Raw genomic sequence first — 25,650 nt, forward strand, 5'->3', positions numbered from 1 at the left:
TGGGCGCTTTCCTATTCTCCTCTATTGAACCAAAACTAAAAGTTATTTACCGTCTCAGAGCGGTCACGTCACGCAAGCATCCACGTCAACAAACACACCCGACAGCGTCTGACCTGAGACCGCGTAGTGCAAGGCTTATCTGCCTCACAATCTGCTGTTGCCCCTCCACTGCACCAAACACTGGATGTTAGCAACTGCTTGCCACAAAAATAGTAATGTTGAGTCTATAACTATCGAGTCACTGTATTTTATTTTGACTTTACCTGCTTTCTTTCTTTGTTTCTTCCTTCTTTTCTTAAGTATTTAATTATAAACTGCAGTGTGTCACTATACAAGATCAAACCAAAAAATAAATATTCAGACACCAGATATATAGATATATTTTTTTTTTTTACTAGTTCATTTATGTAAGTGAGTGTCACACACAATATAAAAGTAAACTTGTGAACATTATGGCCAAAAAAGTTCTTCATTACAGTGGCTAACCAGTAAAACAATGATTTCAGTACACTTTTGACCAGACATTGTTTGCTTAAGTGTTTATCTGACATTAATTCAAGATGAATGTGAGTTATTTATTACCAAGGGTGGAAAGGTTGATAGGGTGCACGGAAGATATTTGGGTTGAGGGGGGGGGGGTTTGTGTGTGTGTAGAAGAGTGAAGTGTGAGTATAGATGATAAAGATATAAATACAGGACAACAAATACGGAGATAAGTATGAAAAAAACATATAAAAAAAAAAAAAAAAAAAACACACCACACACACACACCCAAACCCACATAACCTTTGTTTTTCATTTGACACTTAGGAGTAGTTAGGAAAGAAACTTTTTGAATTGTGTTAATTATTGCTACCGCTCGCTCTTATTGTAAACGCTCTCTTTTTCTTTTTTCACTATTAATTTTATTTTTTTATTGTTGTTTTTTTATTAGCCATTTAATACACACATACCTACATAAAAATGTAATATTTTTATTTTTTAGTTTAAATTATTATTTTGTGCCAAATCTTTTTGAGGAAAATGCCATACTTCAATTTTAATTTATGTGATTTTGGGTGATCCAGCCTTACTTCCTGCCATCACCCTTTTTATATTTTGTCCTGCTTGGAATCTCATAAAACGTCTGGCAGGCATTGCCTAATCATCGTACAGAGACCTCCACAGTGTCTAGTGATATATTTTTTGTGTTTCGTGCTCAAGAAGAACCATTTTATTCTTCCTGAGCCACAAATCAATCTCATCATTTGTTTTGGATCCACTTTTATTCTTCCGTCCTCGATAGTAGCCTGGTCGGCGGAGTGAGTCTGGTGTTCTCAGTGAGACGTGTAGACGCGACGGATTTTTTGTTGGCATCGTGACTACGTGGAGTCGAGGCTGTTCCGGGCTGTGAGGTGATGGATGCTACGTGTGGCGTCACTGTGCTCTAACCTGACTCTGTTTGTCTTTCTGAGCACAAGCGCCGCGACGTGGATGCTGTGTACATTTATGGGCTTCTATATTTATTCTGTTCCTATATTTTCAGTTCATGGGTTGATATGGATGAGGCAAGATGAACCCAACCGGCGGTGCATATTCGACTACACTAGAGGCAACACGTCTTTGGCCAGTATACCGCCAGAACACAACTGAGAATAGTTTCAAATAGCAACGAAATATTTTAAGAGTCTGAGAAGTGAGTAGTTTTTACATTTAAGCTATTTCTCTCTGAAGTGTAAACGACATGGCTTGGATGTGCTGTCAGGCGTTGCGTGTTTGGTTCAGATTTCTGACCAGACCAGACCCAGCAACCCTTTCGCATTCCTACCGAGTTGGGGGCGGTGAATTTCTGTGTTTCTAGCCAGCCTGGGGGGAGTTTTTCAGGGAAACTGAACGTTTGAAGCTGCAGTCACGTTTTGCCTTTAAAACCAAAAGATCAAAACAACAGTCAAAACCCCAACTTTTTTTTTTTTTTTTTTAATGCGTATCTAAAAAGGCCCTGTTCAAATAATCAATCATCATTGTTCATATATTGTTTAAATTGTTCTTTTTCTTCTCCACGGTTTACTTTTTTTTGTCCATGTGTCAACGAGACAAAACCAATCAAGACCCATTATAGACGAGGCCTTTGTTTGCATCCAGTGGGCACATAATTACTGATTATAGTGACGTACTGGCTTTTTATGTGTTTGCGTATTGCGCTGCGTAAACATAAACCAATGTCTGCATTTGTGAGCATGAAGCCGTGACACACCAGACTAACGCTATACGCCTGCTCAACTCATGTTTAGATAAATCATTAGCAAATCCTTTAAATATGAAAACATATGCCTTCAGGCTTGTGAGTCAGAACAGCCGACATTGTAGGCTACTCTTCATGAAATAGTTTCTCATCCTCCATAATGCAGCACCCACATCTGAATATTGCGGTTTTGACTGTTCAATTTGACGAACATGTTGACTATTCATCCCCTGTATACCACTGAGTTCTGTTTGTGTTTGTTATTTGGAAGACCAAACAACGTCGGTCAGTTCACTTTCACAACGAAACACACAGCATCTACCACGACATGCGCATTCCCCTTCTTCTTTGTGTGAACATTTGTTGAGGGCGGTGTTATGCAAATCTTCCCACATCCGGCGTAAGAGATGTGGGGGTGTGTTTAATAAAGGACGCGGTTTAGGGAGTGTGTGGTTGACTCTTAAACTTTGATAAAGCAATACTCGTTGGTTGAGATTTAGTCTTTGTAACTGTACGATCCTTCTTTAGTCACCGAGCTTGTAACCTCCAAAGAAAAGGAAAAATCTGAATTCAGCGCTAATGACTATTTAAATGGAAATAAATATAATAAATATGATTCTCATTGCAATAAGCACATTTTGTCCTCCCTCTAAGAGCTCTGCCGTGAACTCAGACCTGTTGTTTTGTTTTGCGAAAGCTTCAGTTGTGTTCGCGAAGAACATTAATGGATAGTGCATGAGGTGGCACAGTCGGGATTGAATACACGCCATACTGGATGGGAAATCGTTTCGGTTTATGTGCCTTTGATAATGCCCCATGCTGCGATGCATTTCCCATTTAATTGAATTGTGATGGCTGTATGACGTGTTTTTCTGTGACTCTCTCACCTGGGTCGTGTCGCTGGGTCCCTCTCCTCGTCTCAGCTAAAGGTAGAGAAGCGAAGTGGGTTTTTCCTCTTTAGCATAAAGCGCGAATAGATATTGTTTTGCGGTTAACTGGTAATCAAGGCAAATTTTGTTCAGCATAAACTGCAACTAAACTGATTTTCATGACTTCTATATTAACACACCCTTTGTGCCTCTAATGACAGCATCTGACTTGCATATTTTAGTACAGTAAATTATATATATGCCCCCACCCTCTTTGAAATATCATTGGTTTTTCAAAATCCTTTGCGTACTGAACATTGTAGCTGAATTATATTCTGATTGGCTGCGATTGTGTCATGATGTGTGTAGCCTTTTTGAATGAACCAATCGATATTGAAGTCTTCTTCTCCGCATCTAAGATGTTGTTTTATTTGATAATGAACAAATTAAGCACATTTAGCCAAATACTTTTAGTAAAATGTAGTTTTTGTATGAAATATTATAATTTATTTTATTAAATATCTACACCTGTAAATGTTCCATATTTATAGGTTACATTGTTTTGTTACATTTAGGACAAGAATAATATGTTTTGAAACTCCCACAATTCATAAGTACAAGAGATCCATAGACAAAAACTTTTAGTGTTCTTACCCTTTTTTTTTAGTTGCTCTTTAATCTTCTGTGTATCCTGTGGAGCCTGTTATTGATATTGTATTCCTGTCCAGAGGAAATAGAATCTGAGGCTTTTAATGTGCATTTCAATTCCGTTTTTGATGAATCTGTTTATCCGGTCGTCTTAATGAACACCAGGTATGGCTGTTAGTCAATGATTGAGCATTATGAACCTTGAATGAAATTCACAAAGCACGGATAAAAACTGATGTGATACTTGCATGCAAGAAAATTACAACTGGGATAAAATGTTCGATAATGATTACGATCTACGTACCGCCACATCCGCCCGGGTGAGCGTCACATTTCGCCCATAAGTGCATATAATGTTTAATGTTCCTTTACCTGGTCTTTTAAAGTAGAGGATGGCTTTTTACCGAAATGGTCAGGACGTCGCCGGAATGTGAACTCCAAGTGGTTTATGGATCTCTTTCGCTTTTACTATTTTTTCCAAGAGCGGAGATATTAAAGTTGCATGACGACTCTGTGCTCTCCTCCTTTAACATGGCACTGATGGAGATTAACGGCGCTTCCTGTTTGGATTCCTGCTATTGGGGGCCCGGGCCGGGAGGCTGTGTGGAGGGGGTTGCCATGGAGACAGTGTGACCGTTGCAAACCTGCGGCACGAATGACAAAGGACATTGGGGTGTCTTAGCCGAGGCCACTTGGGGTCAAAAGACGGGTAACTGAAGAAGGACGGCAAAAGGGCAAGCCGGGGGCAAAAAAGCAGCGGGGTAATAGAAAACGGCGGTGGGCTGGTCAGGTGGAACTGTGCTCCCCCTCAGACTGCTGTAATTACCGGCCTATTCACATTTCAACTTTGGCCGTGACAATCATCTCCCCCAATCCCAAATGAAGATGGGGGTTATTAATGGTGGAATTAAGGCGCCCTCCCTGCGACACCTGACGGAAGCACCACACTCTCCCGGTTTTAACGCCAAAATATATGTGGTTCACCTCACCGCTGCTGCTCTCTGGCTCCGCCCCCTTTAGATGCCTCATGACCATATATAGTCAATTAGGAGCCTGCCATTGTCATAAAAACTAGTAGCCCTGGCCAAAACTCAAATCACACAACCGCAATGCTTTGATGGCACCTTAAAGTGTCTTCAAAGAAGGTGTATTTGGAAATACCGTTAGATAATTTGAAGTTGGTAACCTACTTTAGCACCACTGTGCAATGTATTCACAAACATGTACGTTCCCTGCCAGGCCATGTCTGTCATCACTGTTCTTTAAATCTCTTAGGATCTATGCCAGGACTTGGTGCATGTGTTGGCTGACTTTTTGAGTGGTGGTGCTCATGTGATTGATTCAGATTCGAGTCCAGTCTGCAACATCTTCCATTTCCATTTCGCCTGGCTCTATCTGCAGGCTGTGCCTTTCTGGAGTTCGTCATTAGTCGCGGCATATTTTCATTGAGGCAGCGTCATTTTAAAAAAGTACCCATTATATTGAAAATAAAAGAATTGACAACAATTTATGCCTTACTTTTCTGAAATATGACAACAAATGTGATTTCTGGAGGGCACAGCCTTCAAAATGAGACATAGCTACTCTTTCCAACATTTTCTTGTCCCGGCTCGTTGAATAGCTGTTTGCATCATCAAATGAATAAAAAATAAAAACAAACTTTTGCTGACAGTTCCCCCATCTGTCATTAGTGAGATAAACTGGTAGCCCTGCTTCAAACCCACAAATATGTTGGAACCAGAAAATCTATCAACCGAACAAGCAATGCATTGATTGACACCGTATGTTTTTTTTCTTTAAAAAGTGGTATTGAAATCACTGAGCTGGATTCGAACTTGGGACCACTTACTGTAGCAGCACGAACAATTATTTACATGAATGTGCACAAGGCTACGTTTCTTTGTTTCTCTAATTTCATTTCAGAGATCTAGTATAGGACAGAGTAATAACACAGTAGTTGGCACATGGTTTCCTTAAATTTTGAGCTTTGGTCTCATGTGGATGATGAAGGTTCACTTCTGGCCTGCAACATTTCACGATCCCACTATTCCGATCCCTCTTTTTCTCTTAACACGCAATTTGGTGGCTGCTTTATTAGTCAGATTTACGTGAAAACAGAGTAAGCCATACAACAGCACTGCTTCTCTGATGACCAATTAACGACATTAACCAATGCACACTTTTTTGTTTTGTTATTAGATATAAAATAGAATCTATTATGTTTATGATATGTTGTAAGCCCCCCCCCTTTTATAAAGCCACTTATTGCATTGTTAAACTGGGAGATATTATTATTCTACATGCGATATGTTACTAGACTCTAGTGCAGGGACAGAGCAATGGTGCAGTGGTTGGCCAGTGTGTTTCCCGAATTTTTGAGCTGTGGGGCTCATGTGGTGATTCAGGGTCGATTCTGGTCTGCAACCATTTGCAAATCCCACTTTCTCCCCTCTTTTTTTTCTGTTCATTGTAATCTGTCTAGTAAGTCAGAACAATCCATAAAACAACAATGAAGACCATAAGTCCGAGTGATGAAATAGGAAAATCAACGAGAAATCATGTGGGCAAATTAAGTGTTAATCTATCCACTCTTTGTGTTTATCTTGGATCATTGCTCCTATCTTGGAAAGTGCACATGTCACTAGAGACCAGGATGTGACCTGCAGAAGAACTTAGCAAAACAATAAAACCATCAACTGACCCAGAGGTCACCTCTGGAACATCCCGTCTTCATGGCATCCACACAAATGTGTTATGCTCCGAAGTGTGATCCTTAAGGTTAGAGGGTTCGTTCAGATCTCTGCCCCTCAGTTTGAGGAATAGAATGCTTGTCTAAGCAAACATCAGTGAAATTCAAAGGCAGTGATCATATATCTGACTGACAGCCATCTTTCAATGCAATGTCGTGCTAGTTTAGCTGGATTTCTCCCCCAATCATGGTCTCTCTGCCTCCTTTGATGAACAGCAGAGTCAGTACGTCCACATTAATGTCAAGCCCCTCTTATTTCCATAAGTAATACATGGCGGGTCGCTGTTGTCATTAAACATGTTCTAATTTTGTTCTCTATTACAAAAACAACAGTGTTGATTAATTCACACTTCAAAGCTGAACAACTGGCGATGATTTTACAAGGTGACTGCGAGTTTGCTCTTTTGATCAACGCTAATGCAACACTTTTTCATTCATTCGTGATGAAAGTGGAGTGCTTAATTGTCATATTATGGGATTTTCCTAGTAAATCTGTAGTTTGTTTGGTGGTAATACTGGCAGGAAAACATTTAAATTCTCACATTTCTTGTTTGTTTTTTGGTGTCTGTTTCTCGGGAAGGAAGCCCCTTGTGCAGATACACACGGCGTTCTCCATTACTCCTAATAAAGTGTCATAAAATTGAATTCCATGCTTGGTTTGTCAAGAGGAGGAGTTCTTATCCTACTCCAATTTTGAGTTTTAATGGGTAATACTCCTTAGCTCTCTCCTTACAATTAGGCCTCGTAGTTACCTTTTAATGAAAATCAGATTAAAACATAATCTAATTAAAGTTCATTTTAATCCACGCTATCGTCCCGACTGTCTGTGGCTCAGAATCACGCCAGCACACTGTCAAACTCGGTTAGTTTGCATAGAAGAGGAAGGCCTATTAAACAAACTATCAATCAAGGGTATTTACATATGTATGTGTGGTGGGGAAATCGTATGAAGTGCATTTCTGATGGAATTTCTTCTTTATTTTCCTGGGTGAATCTCAGGAACACATGCCCGGGTCACATTCCACTTCAAAATCAGAAGATTTATTTTATTTTATTTTATTTTATTTTATTTTTATTTTTAGTTTGAAGTTTTTGTGGGATTTTTTTTTTGTTGAATGAATATAATTGTATCTTTTTGGTGGAATTTTTTGTTTTTTTTAATACAATATTTGAGCACATTTTCACCTCAGCTTCCATATTTTTGTTCTTTTGAGAATTTTTAAAAATTGATTTATTTTTTTGTTTTTTTTTTGTTTTTTTTTATTTTTATTTATTTTATGTTGGTTTTTTTTTTCTTTATTATTTTTATGTTTTACTATCATTCTATGATTAATAAATAAATTAATTAATTCATTACATTTATTTATTTATGAAGAGTAACATTTGCAGTACTTTACTTTGAGTTTGCTTTGTCTCAAAGTTAATTTCTCAGCTCTTACATAAATGAACAAATAAATAATTAATAAAATGCATGCAACACACACAAACACACACACATGCATTAAAACAAAACCGCGTTAATTAAAGAAATTAGACATAATGTGATGATGTATTAATGCTTCACAATATGTAACTGCAAAAAATTATTTTTTTAATCTATTATAAAAGCATGCAAATCAAATTTATCAAGACAAAGCAACTCACAGTAAAGAATTTGCTGACGCAATTTTCTATGCTTATTCTTAATAAATGAATCACATAACTAACTAATATTTACTGTAATGCATGACAATTATTGAATGTAATATTTTTTTCTTTATCACAGTAAATTTCACTATAGTTCTGATTTATTTATTTCTATAGAAGCACACGTCAAATTTAACAACTAGAATGTTTGAAGCTTTTTTATACCTACTCTGTCATAACTGTTTTATAGATCTGTAGAAATATTTACTTTAATACATGGGGAAAAATATGTATGTATGTCATAATAGGAAAAAAAAATCAGGTCCTAATAATGGTCCTAAAAATAGGCTTTGTTGTCTTTATGCAAAACATGATTTCTTATTTATGTATTTATTTTACATTTGGAGTGAAATATGAGCCTGAGTGAGTGAACTTCAGGTGAAAAAGTGAAGCGAAAAAAAACTCTGACATGCATGCAAGCGTCACTCACAATCAGTGACAGCTGTCAACTTTCAGATCCACTGATATCCGTAATTCCCAGCATTGGAGAGGCCTCTCTGTTTGAGCCGTGTTGGCCTGTCAAGTCTTTTCTGAGCCATGACAGTGTAATATGTTTTACAAGCAGAATGGCCAAGGGTTATTTCACAGTCAGAGAGAGCAGGCAGGCCAGCCATAAAGCGTCGCTGCACGGAAAACAGCCATGCGGCGACGCAGCACATTTAGGTCCACCTGCTGGCTGCTGCCACACTTAGACGAACAGTTTTGAGCTCCCAAGTGTCAAGGAAAAGTGCAAAGGCCAATTTATTTCTGTCTTTGTGTCCTGGTTTACATGTAATAGGAGATTACGACAAAAGTATCTTGCAAAGAGAGAATATATCTGTTAGCGTTTTCAGACGTTTGCTGTAATTAAACTCCGGTTTTAATGAGGCAGATGCGGTCAGCAGAAAAGACAAACATGCATCTGAGGATTATGGGTTAAAAAAAAGCCACAAAGCTGAAATGTCCTGCCAACAGGACAGCAGTTTCCTTCACCCTGGTGTTGTGGGACACTGCAAATTTAGAGGTTTGACCTTTGTGTCCTTCGTATGATGGCAAAATAGACCTTTCGCCCCATCTAAAATTCTCTCTGATTTTTTAAAACTTGATTATTAATGTCGGACCTGCAAACTTGAGCCATTGTTTTTGAACTCGAGGGCTTTTTCTTGCACTATCTATTCTAAGACACGTGTACCTTTATGACTGGTGCCCACTCCGGCTAATAAAAGTGCTGATGCCAGCTTAAAAGAAACTTTAAACACACTTGTGTAATCAAAGGCACAATGCAAAACGGCAGGTCAGCAAAACCAGCCAAAACAATACCCCAAGTTCCCCCTAAATATAACCTTTTTCGGTGAAGCGAATGTTTTGTGTTTCTGCCTTCCCATACCTCGTATATTTAGATCATTGTTTCTACCTTTCGGGTTTGACTGACCCATTTAAGGTGGGTGATTTTGAAAATTAATTTTGAGAAACTGATGTGAGGCAACCATCAGAGCAATTTCTAAATGAGGCCAAAATATCTCGGAACACTATATCTCTTGAAATATCTCTCCATGATGGAGCTGTCTTATCACATTAGCTTTGAGGTGCTTTAAGGTCATCGGTTTTGCGAGGAAGTTGATATTTTATAGCCCCCCTTTAGTGATCAGTGTTTTTTCCTCTCTGTTTTCCAGTATAAGCTAAAAAAAGAAAAAAAAAAGCTTGTGAAGACATGTTTTCAGAGTATATATTTATTTACCCCTATATTTTTTTCATTTAAAATATAAATCTAAGTATTTGGTGAGTGATATTTCAAGAGAGAAGAATGATAATTTGCTAATGAGGTAAAAAAACCCCAAACTTAATTCAAGTTACAGTATATTTTTTGAGAATAAGTCATAATCCTACATGGTTTTGCTTATCAAGTAAATTAATTTTATAATGGATATTTTGTTTTCTTTCATAGAGGTGCCTCAAGGTGTTGTCCTGGGTCTGTTTTATTTCATTATCATTACTGAAGCTATTGGAGTTTCTGTGCTTTAATTTGATTATTTTTATGACTTGAAAAAATGGACTTCATTGAGTATCTTGTATAAGAGCCTTTGGCTTTATATCTGATGGAGAATTTTTTCCAAGATATATGGTCCCATCCTCCATTTGCTTGGATTCAGCTGCCACAAATAACTGCAAGAGCAGTACGAAGTTATCAAGCGACGTATCTCAATCATTTTATTTCTCTTTTCCACAATCCCTTTTCTACCTACCCATACCCTATCTGCAGTTTTGAGACTGCCCGATCTTTCGCTCTTCATGGTGCTCATGTGATCATAGCGTGCCGAAACCAAAGTCGTGCCATGAAAGCAGTGAGTCTGATCACCGGAAGAATGGTGAGTAAGAACACACACACCACACTGACATCATCCCGTGTGACCTTTACATTTCATAAATCATGTTTTGTGTAGCTGGCATCTCTGCCTTCTCATGAGTCACATAGTTAGGTACAGCTTTAAGTCATTAGCACTCTTCCGAAACCTAGTGAGCTGCCTCACTGTCTGCATGTCGGCTGCAAAGTCGGCTGCCTTCGGAAATGTTATTCATAGTTAGCAACTGTTTGCATTCCACACGACAATAAGCACTGCTCACAAATAGCACACTTAAGACTAGACTAACAATAAATTCTGATATTAGCATGTTACTTTAACGCTGTAATACTGTAACCATTGAGTAATTTAATTTGATTCAATTATTTTTATGTGTAGTTTTCAGTTGAGTGCAGTTACAATTTTTACTTTTCTTGTTTTAGTCATATTTAGGCCATTTGTTTGGTTTAAAATTCCAGCATATGTGTAGCTAAGTGATAAATTATTTTGTTTAATGATGCAAACTGATTGTTTTGATGGTTTAGATGATGCAAACTTCATAAGGCCTGTTCACAACCAAAGATGATAACGATAATGATAACTATAAAGTTTTAATAATCATTCTAATTCTATGAGAATAGGGAAGTCTACACCACAACTATATCATAACCAAACAGAAGATCAGAACATTTGGTGAGGCTTATGCTTAAAACAAAATAATAATTTGCTAATGAGAAAGCTAAACTTAATTCAAGATATATTTTCTTAGTAAAAATCATATCTTAAAGATTTTGCTTTTCAAGTGAATGATTTTTTTAAAGAATGTTTATTTATTTATTATTTTTTTTGTACTGGAAAAAAAGAAATGCAGTATTATAAAATTATTTTTCACAGTGTAAATGTGACAATTTTGTTCTCTGTCATAGAGGTGCCTCAAGGCGATGTCTTGGGTCTGGTTTCATTTCAATATCATAACTAAAGCTATTGGAGTATATTTGGTCTAATTTTGTCATTTTAATCACTTGAAAAGGAACTTGATTGAGTAGTAAAATGATGAAGTTTTAATAATCTTTCCAATCTTATGAGAATATGGAAGTCCACACTATAACCCTAATGATAACAACACATATGAACGATATCGTTGGAGTGACTCTTAGAACAATTTTTTTTTTCCCAGCTAATGAAAAATAAATAAATAAATAAATAAATAAAACTAATCAGAATCCACCCAAATTTAAAGTGGCACATGACAAAAACTTGGTGTGGGTGCTAATATAGTTATAATTATAGTCTTCTATATAGTTCTTGATCTTAGTGTGAATGGGTCTTTATCATGAGCGCGCCCATTTGTTAATGCTGCAATAACCTAAGAACACATGTTCAGTAGAATTGCATTGGGCAAACATCTGTTTTTTTTCTAAAATATGTTTCTGGCCATAATTGTCTGCTCTTTTATATCTAGAACCTCTGCAAATCATCCTTAATTTAGCTTAAAAAAAAAATGCTGCTCTTGTCAGAAATCAAACTTAAAATCTCAAACGTGTCCTAAACATCCTATAGCTTTCAACTCCTCTTTTAATTTCTCACTTTTACAGTCTAATTCTTAATTAATATTCATCTCGTCTTGAAGTTGTGTGGCAGGGTTTTTGCCCGTGGCTCTGTGCTCGCAGCCCGAGCCGAGACGATCTCTCTGATAGCCTCCATTATTAGCAGGAGGGGGGGCGCGAGGGCCGTCTGATAATTAACTTTGATTATTGCACTAATATTGTGGTGCTCTTGACACTCCCCCAGATTTATGAGTGTGAGAAAATAAACAAATGAAATGTAGGTGCTGGAGCAGAAAGAATAAGCTATTACGAGGTGCCGTAATTACAGCCATCCTGAGACTTGGAATTAGTTGATTAATTACAGGATGCCAATGGATTACAGGGGAATCTAAAGTGTTTTAAAGCAGTGGCGATATCTAATTGAACAAAGCCCCCTCTAGACGGCAGATAATTCCTCAGCCCTGACAGCTTCAAATCATGGCGTGTTTTAATAAATGTAGCAGCTCCGCTCTGAGGCATTTTACAAGCGCACCGCAATCCGCCAGCGGAGAACCAGTACGGAGACATCTGCAGAATCCTTTAATAATCAGAGTTATTAAAGAACATTTAAATATTAAGGCAAATTACCTGGAAAAAAAGCCGGACGATCTGATTAATGTTTACTGACACCTTGCTGGGATTTTTAATTTTTCATTCTCTAACAATTATTACAAAACATTCGAATTTAATCCTCCAAATATGAGCCCTCACGACTCTTCTTGTGAGAAATGAGGAAAGTAATACCAGAAGATGGCTTGATCAAGTTAAGATTTTCATATTCTGATTAAAAAAATATTGAATTTGATTTGACTCCTAAATCGCAGGTGCGCGGGATGAGTAATGAAACGTATGATATCGGAATAAATCTCATCGACGGGAAATGCATACTTACACCTCGGGAATGATATTAATAGATCCGGGGAAGGACAGGACAAGGAAATTAATCGTTAAAATGATGAATGTACTCTCCGTGTCTTCCCACGCTCTCACGCCGAGGTTATTTTGATAAAGATGTATGTTTTGGACTCGACAGAATGAAGGGTCATCGCATCTACTTCTGAGGTCACTTGGAATGCCGTACAGGCTTGGGGAGGAGCAAGGGAGGAATTAGTGAAGAGAATTAGTCTTGAAACTCATAGGATAATGTTTTGATTGTTGAGGTATAGGTCAAAAATGCTGCAGCGCTGAAGGATCAAAATTTGTGTTTAATTTAGTTTTTGAATCTTGTAATTTCACTCTTTTTATTTCTTCATTAAATAACTTAGAAAGTAATTTGAAAAGCTTGTTTGAGAAGTAACTTCACAAACAGCTGGAGTGAATCACTGCACGCTCTCTCTCTCTTTCTCTCTAAAAAATCACCACACATTGCGTCTGTCTGTAAGCTAGCTGCACAGGTGACACAGGAATTGTCACTTGCACAATTGAGGCAGTGTCACACCGTCACTAAAGTTTATAAATTGCATTACTTTTAAATTCTTGCCCTTGTTTAACCATTCAGCTCTCCTGGAGACCGTGCGCTCATGCACACATATTATTAAAGTCTACAGTGTTTCACATTCAACACATCTGTCTTTTTGGCTAGGTTTAAAGTGAAAGAGCACTTTTAGATAAACATGGCAAAATGATGGCACTCGTGGAGGAGGAAAAACTAAGTTCTTTATGAACGGCAGGATTGCTTGTAATAAATATAAAAAAAAGAAAAGCGGTAGAGCTGACTATTTCTGTCAATGGTAAGTTTGTGATAATGTAAGAAAAGTAGTTTAAATGTTTTGCCACTTGCTTGAGCAAATTAATTTATAAATCTAGAAGTAAATGCAAAAGTAAAAGTATTGAATAATGTGTTGCTTATATTTATTGTGTTTAAACATGTTTTTTTAAAGATTGTATTATTGTACTTTGTAAAAAAAAAATATGCAATGATGAAAAAGCATTTTCAGTGATAATGTTTGGATTTGAAATCAAAATAATGGATAAATGTTGTTTTTGTGGCTTTGTGGTAAACAGCCAAGGATCGGTAGCAGACTCACAAGAGTCACCTAAGAGGGGAATTCCCCCATTTTAAAAAATGAAATTCAGGCCCTGAATAAATTTCTAAAAATCCTAATTTGGAGTATCAATATATATATATATATAGTTATAAATGATAAAAAGAAGCCTTTAAAAAGATCGGTATCGGTGATGGGTATCGGCAGATACTGCTTTCTGTGATCGGTGATCGCCCTCAAAAATCCTGATCGGAGCACCCCTAGTATGTGTGATCCCTGGGAGTTGAACCCATGATCTTTTGCGATGCTAACGCAATCCTCTACCACTGAGTCACAGGAACAAATATATATCATTTATATTTGCACTTCTTCGTTTAAAACACTACTACTGCTACTAAGTAAATGGCAAAAAATTTGTGTAACGTCTTTGATACAATTTAATTCGTTTTTATTTTTTTATTTAAATTTTTTTGATTAAATTTTTAATTGATTTATTGCTAGTAAAGGGGAAAAATCATAAAAAAGAGAGATGACACTCATTGCACTTATGTAATTCTTTACTAATAGTAGTCGTTGTAATAATAATACTAATAATATGTATATATGTATAAATGTGTGTGTGTGTGTGTATATATATATATATATATATATATAAGACATGTTTGTTTAATATAATATTAAAATAATATTGTAATATAATATTGTAATGTTATGTTATAAATATAGAATTAATAATATATAATATAATATTTTTAATTATATTTAATTACATTTTAATTATATTTAAATGTATTTATTGATAAAATAAAAAAACAATCCAAAAATTGATTTATGAAATGACACTGAATGCACTTACGTAATCTTTGCACTTCATTACTAATTGTAGTAGTATTATTATTAATAATAATAATAATAATAATAATAATAATAATAAAAATAATAAAAAATAATTAAATGTATTTTTACAACTTAAGTTATGTATATGTTTAGTGACTATTTATAAAAAATAAAAAAAAACTTGTATGTATCTCTCTCTCTCTCCATCTATCTATGGAGACAGAAGGGAGAACAACAAAATATTTGTTTAATATATAGTTTAATTGTATTTTAATGTAAGGGAAAACAATTAAACAATCCAGAAAATCAGAGATATGTTTGTACTGACACTCTGCACATATCTAGTCCTTGTTTTTTGCATTTTTTTTTTTTTTTACTATTTCTGCAAGTGTTGTGACATTGGCCCCTTGTGATGCGCAGCTCCATCTGCTGATGTCATTTCCTGCTCTGAAACATTGCTGATTGTCCTAAGAGAAACAATGGTTTATTTATAGAGGAGGTCAGGCTGCTCTGCACATCTCTGTTCATGTGAACAAGCTTACTAATCACTCCGTAAATGCCTTCATCTTCCCATTTTCAGTATTCACAGCAGCAAACGTGCAGAAAAGCGTGGAGTCACGCTGAATCAGCATTCTGCTCCTCGCACGCGCTTCTCCTCGTTTGCTTTAACCCCTCGACCGGGAACCCATCCATCTCCACTTCCCAGATCCTCCGGGCTTATCCGTGGACAGAAGTGTCCAGGGTCATCCAAGCATCATTTGAAGGTCAAACCAAGTTGTGAGGGCAGGGGGAAGTGCAGGGCCACTGTTTTCAGGGTCACCGGTTCAGGTTCTTCACCTCTCATTGTGGTGTGCTGTTGATAAAGACACATTTGTCAACTAAACTCGGAACTGTAAATCTCAGATGAGCTGGTGCATGTTCATCAGCAGTCTGAGTTCAGATTCTTAGCACTGCAGACATTTAAGGAAGGCTGAATATTTGTGTTATGAATGTATTTTACAATAAGAAGCACACTGGTGGTGTTTATGGGGTTGAGCGGGTGGAGGTTTATAGCTTGCAGTTGGGCCACAGTAAAGGCAGACAGGAATTAAACAGCAGATGTGCAGCAGAGCAAATAAAAACAGCCCTGCTGGCTCGTACAGTACTGTCAACTTAGTGCGCGCTTTTCATACATTCACTGATCAGACGGTGTCTTCTGAATTTCAGAGTATGTAAAAACTAATATTTAAAAATATAGGGCCAGCAACAAAAATCATCTTAAAAAAAGAAGTTTCCTAAGTGCAATTCTTTGAAAAACCTCAAAGGTTGTGTGGTAGTTTACCATAATAATAGTAATAAATGCACACACTATTGTTATTTTTTACATAAAAAAAAAAAAAAATTCATAGAAGTTGGTAAGAATGTTCCTAAGTGCAGTTCTTGAAAGATTTTTAAGATGTTCTCAAATGTTTTTTGAAGAGCATCTTCTATTCTCTCTCTCTCTCTCTCTCTCTTCAGAAGATAATAGCATACTGGTGTTTTCTGATTGCTTGGCAGTTTTTGTCCAGGACTTGCAGGTCAACACAAAACACATGAAAAGCTGTGTTTTTGTGCTTCAGATTACCATAATTGTAATAAATGTGCACACTATTATTATTATTATTATTTTTGATTAAAAAACATAGGGCCAGATTCACAAAAATCTTCTTAAGAAAGAGGTTAGCATATTTATTAATATTCTAAGAAGTTTGTATGAATGTTCCTAAGTGTAATTCTTTAAAAACTAAGATGTTCTCAATTATTATTATTGTTATGTTTTTTTCTTAAGAAGAAAATGACTGGCTTTGGTGCTTTCTGATTGTATGGTGGCTCTCGATGAGGACTTGGTTTCAACGTGAAATACTTCAAAAGCTGTAGTTTTTGTCCTGTAGTTAGTACTTTTTTAACATCTTTTTTTATCTTTAAAACCTACTGATTTTGTTTTATGTCAAATGCATTGATGGCTACACTGTAAAAAAAAAAAATCCATAAAATTTAAGGTAAAAAAACAGGCAGCTGTGGTTGCCAGAATTTTAACATAAAAAATACAGTAGCAACATTTTAGGTTTTACGAATTTACTTAAATTTACATTTTAATACCATAATTTCGCACCTAGTAGTTTTGCACCTTGTAATACACTGATAAGAAAATCATATGATGAACCAAAGCCCATCACAAGCAGCTTTTAAATATTAATATACATATATAGAAGGTGCACAGTGTCATTCACACAAACACTAAACTCCATCATGGTAACACACATGAAACTGAAATAATGCAATGAACATTAATTTAACAGCATTAGGTGTTGTAACCCTAATGTACACAACTGATAGTAAAAACTGAGAAGAAACAGTTATTAAAAAAAAAAAAAAAAAAAAAAAAAAAGAGAAATGCAATGCAGGGAATTCTGGGAATGTCAGTTTACGGTTATTCACTGTAAATTCTTCTTTACTTTCCAAAACTGCTCTTTTTTCGTTCCTTTTCACTTTGAAAAAACTGTATACTGCCGTAAAATTACATGTAATGTCCAATTAGGGCCAGTAAAATGAATTGATGTTTAGTGAATCGATTTTTGATTCAGCTTCGATTCTGAGATTTTCCGAATGCATCGCGATTCTTTCTTGAATCGATTCTGAGCTTAGTTTTGAACATCAGGTGGCACTGCATGCTTTAGAAACAGCCATACTCTGCTTGTTTCCAAATGCTTACACACACTTGAACCTTAAATAATAATTCATAAAATCGAAAAGGCTGAAGCGAATTACAAAGGTGTTCACATTGGGCTGTGTTTACATTAATCTTGCGTCATAAAAGCATTCTAAGCTGAGGTGAAATTACATGACTCAGCCGAATGCACGAATGCTCTTTAGCACTCTTCTTCATGAGCATTTGAGTGTGCAGATAAAAACTAGATTAGAGCGCCATCTGCTGTTAAAATCTAAGCTCAGATTCGATTCCAGAGGAATCGCGATGCATTCTGAAAATCTAAGAATCGATCCACGAATCTATTCTGCATCGAGTTATCATTCCAGCCCTATGTCCAATACAGTTTTTCACTGAACATACCGTTAAAAATTTTTTTACCGTTAAATTCACTGCCATTTTTTACAGTGTGAAAGTTGTGATGGCGAATATTCGAGTACTTGAGATTGCTGTGCTTATGGATTGAGTCCATGCTTAATTTTCTTGATTGTCTGTAAAAATCTGCTGATCTTTTGATTCATGATCCCAGGAGAGATGTTTAATAGAGCCCCGAGAGGGATTGTTTTCAGATCAAGGCCTGTCTAATGTCCGGCAGAATAACTTAACCACTTTTTCCCATTTAAGAGCATTAGCCACACTTTTTTCTCCTTGTGTCAAAATGGTAATGAGGCACTTTGTAATCATGTTAATTGCCTACCTAGCTTCGTGTTAGCATGTGTTCATTGTTGCCGTGAAACAGTATTTACAATCAAGATGAAAATTAACCCGCAGCGCGTCGGCTGAAGATGCGTTGTGTTGTTAGGGTGAGCTCTGGAACCAATTAGGGCAGGCCCTCCTCTCCACTGAGGGCTGATGGGAGGAAAGCTCAACCTTGTAATGCGTAAAAAGCATATTAACATTGCGACGGATGGACAGGTCTTTGTAATTAGATAACTGACCGTGTTTAGACTTCACGGTCTTCAGACGTTGTTTAGTAAATGCAGTCCGCTCCTGTCATGTTGGGTGCTAGTACTGAATAAACCATAGAGGTAAAGGGTAACTAACTAAAAGTAACTGTTCTACTAACTTGACTACCTTTTTACATAAAACATTTTCTCTTATTTGTAGCATTTACTCTGGTCTGTTTGGACTGTTCATTCAAGGAATAGTTCACCCAAAAATGAAAATGTGCTGACCGTTTACTCACCCTCAGCTCATCCTATATGTAGATGAGTTTGTTTCTCATCAGATTTGGAGAAATGTAGCACCACTATCACTTGCTGCAGTGAATGGGTGCCGTCAGAATGAGAGTCCAAACAGCTGATAAAAACATTAACTGATGGACTGGAGTGGTGTGGATTAGTTGTGGATTATTGTGATGTTTTTATCAGCTGTTTGGACTCTCATTCTGACGGCACCCATTCACTGCAGAGCATCCATTGGTGAGCAAGTGATGTGATGATACATTTCTTCAAATCTTTTCCCAGGAAGAAAACAAACTCGTCTACATCTTGGCTGGCCTGAGGGTGAGTACATTTTCAGCAAATTTTTATTTTTCAGTGAACTATTACTTTAACCGTGCCAGGTGGCTGATCACTTTATGCACTCACCCATTGGTAGTTGCTGCTCAATTTACAGCTGATTGAAAATTAATTATGTATTTTATTTATTTAAAAAAAAAAAAAATCATAATTCTTAAAATGTCTTTTCATGTGAAAAGACTGATATAACCAAGTCCCGCCCCATGTTTTTCATTACTGATATTTCATAACAGTACAAAATAAAAGGTGTCGCTACTTCCATTTCATTGCAGTTTATTGTTGTCACACTAAATGAGATGCTCACTTATTATGCTAGATACAGTGATTATTTCTTTGACTGGTGCTTAAGTGTTGCTTGACTGTAGTTGCTTGACTGTCTAATTGCTTTGTAGTTTATTTGAAGAGCAGGAGAATAAACATTGTTTGTCAAAAACAATTCAGTATTTAGTCTGTTTTTTGGGGGGGGGTAAAGTGACAGAGGAAGTAAATATCATGGCTTTGAAGTGTTTAAAAACTGAAAACAACATGGGATAAACAGATGGACCATAAAAGTGTATATCAGCAGAACTTGCTGCACAAAGACAGGCTAATTATGTTTACTTTGCCACTGCTTTGTGTATCCAAGTTATTTGCGAGATCTTGTAGTTTAGTCTTTTAGTCTTCCATTTAACCTTTGATGATGTAACTGGAGGATCTTGATCGCAAAGCTCTGACTCAGGTATTGAACAGAAAATAATTGAGGTCAAATTCATGCACCTCGCTTAAGTGGATCGTGCAAAACAACAGCTAATCCGCGGCAAGAGGAGGGTAAACAAAACAGGATCACACACTGACGTTTTTCTCAGCTTGGGTTGTTTTTTTTTTCTTCTGCTTTCTCGGCCTGCTCTAGACACAGAGTGTGTTAGATTTGGAGCTGGGTTTGTTTGGAGGAAGAGCCTGGGAGCATGTGTGCATTAACGTCCCATGTCATGTCGATGAGCAGGGTTCGGGATGGTGGCCTTGATCATGGGTGAAGGCTGGCGGATTTAAAGAGGAAGTGACACGTCTGGAGTGCTGACCAGGAGTATTGCTGGGCACCCTGGGGCCGTGGGGCGCGCTGCTCTTTTGAGAAGGGCTCCTTGAACCTGTTGTGTTTGTGCAAGTGTTTGTGTTTTAGGATAATACAGTATACTAGATATAATTAAACCAAAACTGTGAAGTATTACAATTCAAGCTGTATTTTCAGCATCATTACTCCAGTCTTCAGTGTCACATGATCCTTCAGAAATCATTCTAATATGTTGATCTGCTGCTCCGATATTAACAGTTATTAGTGCTTAATTGTAAATAATGGTTCTTATTATTATTATCTTTTTTGCTGCTTAATATTTATGTGGATTTTTGAATAGAAAGCATTTATTGGAAATGGACATTCTTTTGTGTCATTTTTTGATAATTTTAATGCATATTCATTCATTCATTCATTCATTCATTCATTCATTAATTCAGTGTATCACATTTCCACAAAAATTGATTTGATAGAATTTATTGATAATAAGAAATTGAGCAGCAGATCAGCATATTAGAATGATTTCTGAAGGATCATGTGACACTGAAGACTGGAGTAATGATGCTGAAAATACAGCTTTGATCACAGAAATAAATTACATTTTAACAGATATTCACACAGAAAGCAGTTAGTTTAAATTATTATAACATTTCACAATATTAATGTCTTTATTGTATTTTTAGTCAAATAAATGCAGCCTTGGTGAGCTCATAAAGACTTCTTTAACATTGAAAAAAATCTGAACTTTTGACCCGTGTATATATGTGTTAGTACTTCTAATAGTAGTTTAATTTTAGAGAAAAAGCTTTAAAAAGATGGTTCCAGAGTTACAGATTTTCAGTATTTGCTTTAAGTTATCATTGGCTGGCTTTGAATTCCCATTCTTTCATAATTCATACTACATTTGATGAAGAACTATTTCTGTTATCCTTTCTCTCTCTCCTCTAAACATGGAGGACACGTCTTCATTCTCATTCATGCTTCTATAACACCGATCCATCGTGACCAAGCATCTTAAAACAGAGCAAACTCTACCTGACTGTGCTATGTGTGACTTAGTCAGACTTTTCCAGTCAGAATAAGCAGCAGTGAGTGCTTCTGATGACGGCCAATGGTTGAAGGTTAAAGAGTTCACTGCTTCTCACCTTGCTTTATTAACTTGCCTCTAAACCCTTCATCTGTTAGCTGCCATTGGGACTAATTAGGAGTTAGGCAAATAATTACATTCATAAAAGTTCATATTACTCAATTAAATGATGTGTCCTCTTTATTTAATTAGAAATATAACCTAGAATAGATCTAGAGCACTGAATCAAGACTGATTCAATGTGTCAATACATTCCTCCTAAAGCTGCTGTTCAACCGTGAGACATCGCTGTAGATCAGACCGGCACCTTATACAGTTTTAAAACATGACGAGACATACTTTTTACATTTCTTTTACATGTGTAGCCTAGAATTGATATGTATTTACATAAATTACATGCATTTTATAGGTAACGTCTTTTAATTTATATTAGATTTCTGGTATTTCCTGTCATCGCTGTACTGTCCTATGAATTAAAAATGACAAAAAGGCCAAAAATAAAATATCTTAATATATAAAAATAAAAGTCAATATTAATGAGTATTTTAATGTAGTATTTTTATTTATTTATTTTATCTATCTCAGAACATTGATTTGCAGCACAACAGATATATAATAAAAAGACAGAGGCTGGTAGAAAAAATATTAGTGGAAATGTAAAAGTAAGGCCCCAGCCTCATCTTACAGCATGAACGCTCATGTTTGTAATATACTTTGGGACTGAGCTTTACGGCTTCATTTGCTCAAGCGACTCACATACATATTTAGCAGATTGTAAACACAGGGCCAAAGGAATGAGTAAAAAGCTCAATACATCACCCATCTTACAAGATAATCCAGCTATCATTACAATGGCGTGGAGCAGAGCTGGAACTAGATTTAAAGCAGCTTGTATTTTCACAGACTCATGAATCAGCCAGATTAGGAGGAGGATTCATTTAAGAAGTGCAAGGCTCTCTGTTTCATAGAAAGAAGAAAATGTGATGAAAAATAAAACACATCTGTATTTATTTATTTATACATACACTGGTGTTATATTTGCATGATATTAGTGAATTGCAGTGTTGTTCTGTTATTTTAAACTACAATTATTAAAAGCTTTAAAAAAAATCATTAATTTAAAATTTAATTGAAATATTAGATGGAAAAAAATGCAATGGAAATTAGAAATACATACATCATTTTAATTAATACTATAATAGTATATAAACAATACCGAAATAACATGCTTCAGATTTTTGTTTTAGTGTAAATAGATTTCATTCACTAATTAGATTGAAATCCCTTTTTAAAAAATACTGTGATGCTACCATGATTCATTGTTGGTATCAGATGATACTTTGGAGCATGATACATGTTTGTTCAAAGAATACCAAGGTAGTACCATGGTACTTGTTTCAAATACTATGGTTTGATGGTAGTACTGTTTTTCCCTGTTATTTTACCCTCCGTTTCCCCCGTACAGTTACAAACTGCTGCAATTCTGTGATAGTCTCGTGTTGTTCAGCTCTGGGCCTAAACTCCTGCTAGCCTGGGCTGCTGTCGTAATCTGGCTTTCCCTTTCCACTCACTCTCACATAAAACAATATTAGCCTTTCGTCCCCTGCAGACCTCGGACACAATAACCACTTTCGTTTGGAGGAAAACACACCCAAATACTCTTGACACCTCTGGGCCGTCCAGAGCACCATGGGTATATGGCTGGCTACAGGTCAGGGCAAAAGGAAAGTTTGTTTCTTTTCTTCCTTCCTCCGATCCCTTTTTTCTTCCTGCAACCTGGAGACAAAATGAGGGCTTAACCTGTAATGTTCTGTACAGGTCCCCTGGTGGCAGTTGAGCTTTTAGTGGGGGGAAATTACAGCACTGCCAGGCTCTGCTACGCTCTGTGGACTGAGACCGAGTCTACTGCGGTTCGTCTGCATTACATGGACATACAGAGAGCCATGAGACGGGAGTACACTTATAAAAGCCTGTCGGTCCAGCCAATTTTATAAGAAACCTCAGTGATAATGCACAATGAAAATGTTCCATATTATGTCAAGTTTTTGTTTGAATGATCATTTTGCTTTCAGACATGTAAAAGATCCCTCAATAGTATAGTTATTCCATGTAAAATGCAAGGGATAGGTTTTAACCCATCATTACAAGTCTTGACACTTGTAAATGGATGCTCCTTTACTTCACAAAGATGTATACATGGTGGGAAACCTTGCCTGTAACCAGCCAAACCATGCGCTTTGCGCCTGATATAAAGCAGGCTAATTTGTCCTCACCCCTTGGCTCCAGCTCTGAAGCGCTACACGGCCAATGGACGTGCATCTGCTTGGCTCTCATTAATTTTTTCATGGCCTGTGATGGATAGTTTGTGTTTATTCTCTGCTGGAGTCCTGCACGCTGAAAATGAGTCATTTTAAAGCATTACATATTCATACACTGGGCTAGCGTAGTGCAGAGAAGGGAACTAATTGTTCATAGAAAGGTGGTTGTGATTAACATCGGTCGATTCGCACAAGTCTCTCTGGAGATGAATGTTGGAAACCAGCTGCCAAGTCTTGCACTCGGTGCTAATGTTCTTAATGTGTCGCTGATTTTAAAGACAGGCTTGTCACATCTAGTGTTTAGCAATTACTAGCATGTTAGCAAAACCTATTTCCCAGATCCCTATCCCAAATTCGGATATCAGCCAGGTCTTTGATCCAAACATTTGGACGCTGATGACTCAATTAATTAATGTGATATTTTGCTGTAAAACTGCATAATTGATATTCCTCTGGTATCATTTGTTTAGTTTAGTTTGTATTAGAAGTTTCTAATTATGTGACCGCAAAAAAAGTGTACTGTGTTGGGAAAAATAAATAAATAAAAAAAACAGTCAGTTGCTATTTCTTTCTAGTCATTTGAAGACAAATAAGTTATGCTAGCATGCCACGGGCATGCCACGAGGGCAGCAGGGCTAGCCGAAATAGCCTGGGAAACAGTGTTTTAAATCATTAAGTTGTCTTTTAGTAGCTGCCATATTCAAGGCCCTGTCCAGATGCTGTTTTAAGATTGCTCTCTCTTAGTCTAGACAGACCTTTAAGAGGCTGAGGAGAAGCCGTAAAGTGGATAGATTGCCCTCGCAGCCTCTGTCTCTCTTTATTGGCTGCGGTAATTGACATATCCTTGTCATTTAGAATCATCCACGCGTCGCTCGAAAGTTAATTGCTTCCCCCTCCACATTTGCATGAGGCTCACCTCTGAAGGGCATAGCTGCCCATTAATATTGTGTCATGATGAATTATCACAAATAAAGCCCAACATATTGATTAATGATGGCTGCCGGCCGCTCCCCCTCTCCCTCTGTCTAAGGGGGGAAAAAAACATTGAGGAAAGATTGGGCCAACTCTTCAGAGGAAGAGAGAGAGCAGTGATGAGGTTTGATTGATAGAGGAAGATGTTGGGGTTTGGAGTCAGGAGCTTATGGGATACTGGAGGTCATGGGATATGATGGATATCAACATAGATTGCACCATCCTATCAATCATCTCTTACAGATGTATTTTATGTATTAATATCTACATTCCTTATTAATTTACATGCAGAACACATTGAGAATGCATATACAGAATAGTACAAAAAGTGTTGATTACAGAAGGCCTCAAGGATGTGGAAACTTCCTGCAGAAGTTCCCATAAAAATTGGGCGATGTTAAGATCCATCTAAATATACACACAAATACATCCTGGTGTTCATGAAACGACTTAGGACTTCCTCTTCTCATTTAGGAGCTATTCTTTTGATGTTGTACCACTAGAATCGACAAGTAAGCAATACCATCAACAAACCCCTATCTTCACATCCACTTCTCAAGCTAGATTCAGCCAGAACCTAGTTGAGGACCAATAATATGGAAGCCTACACAAGTTGACCCGTGCGTGAATCAAGGTGCTGTTCAGAAGCTCGGTTAATCATAAATTGTTCTTTCCACTGGCGATGAATAGCCACAGTCACCGCTTAACAGCTTCCCCTTACATCAGTTTCCACCCTGCAGCCATACCCTTCAACTGGAGCAGTTGTAAAAGAAGACAGGGGGCCATAAGAATGGGCTGCTGGCATCATGTGATAAGGAGCAGCTATAAATTCACATATTGCGCCTCTTCTTAGGAAACTGCTGTCTTTCTGGTGCACAGTATTGTCCTCCGAGATCCAGGAAGAGAGTGGGTAGGGAAGGTGTGCCATTACTGAGATCAAACAGTCAAACCCATGTTCCATTTTTTTTTAAAAGCAAGTGGACACCACCCATAGGCCTCAAAACTACTCCAGCTTGGGATGCTTGACTTACTAAGGAAGCTACTGTACCTTGTGCCCTGAACCAGAATTTGAGCATGTGTG

At 36.9% G+C, this 25,650-nt stretch overlaps 1 protein-coding gene across 1 annotated transcript in view; it reads left to right on the forward strand.

Annotated features, from left to right (window-relative positions):
• Positions 1-10,409: 10,409 nt before the first annotated feature.
• The window catches only part of LOC122135638 (WW domain-containing oxidoreductase-like), a 193,225-nt gene continuing 177,984 nt past the window's right edge, over positions 10,410-25,650 (forward strand). Inside the window, exon 1 of the mRNA XM_042715747.1 lies at positions 10,410-10,518. The gene's annotated coding sequence lies outside the window, so the exon portion shown is untranslated. The remainder of the gene's footprint in view (positions 10,519-25,650) is intronic.

Source organism: Cyprinus carpio, chromosome A25 (assembly GCF_018340385.1).
Source record: "Cyprinus carpio isolate SPL01 chromosome A25, ASM1834038v1, whole genome shotgun sequence".
Taxonomy (NCBI): Eukaryota; Metazoa; Chordata; class Actinopteri; order Cypriniformes; family Cyprinidae; genus Cyprinus; species Cyprinus carpio.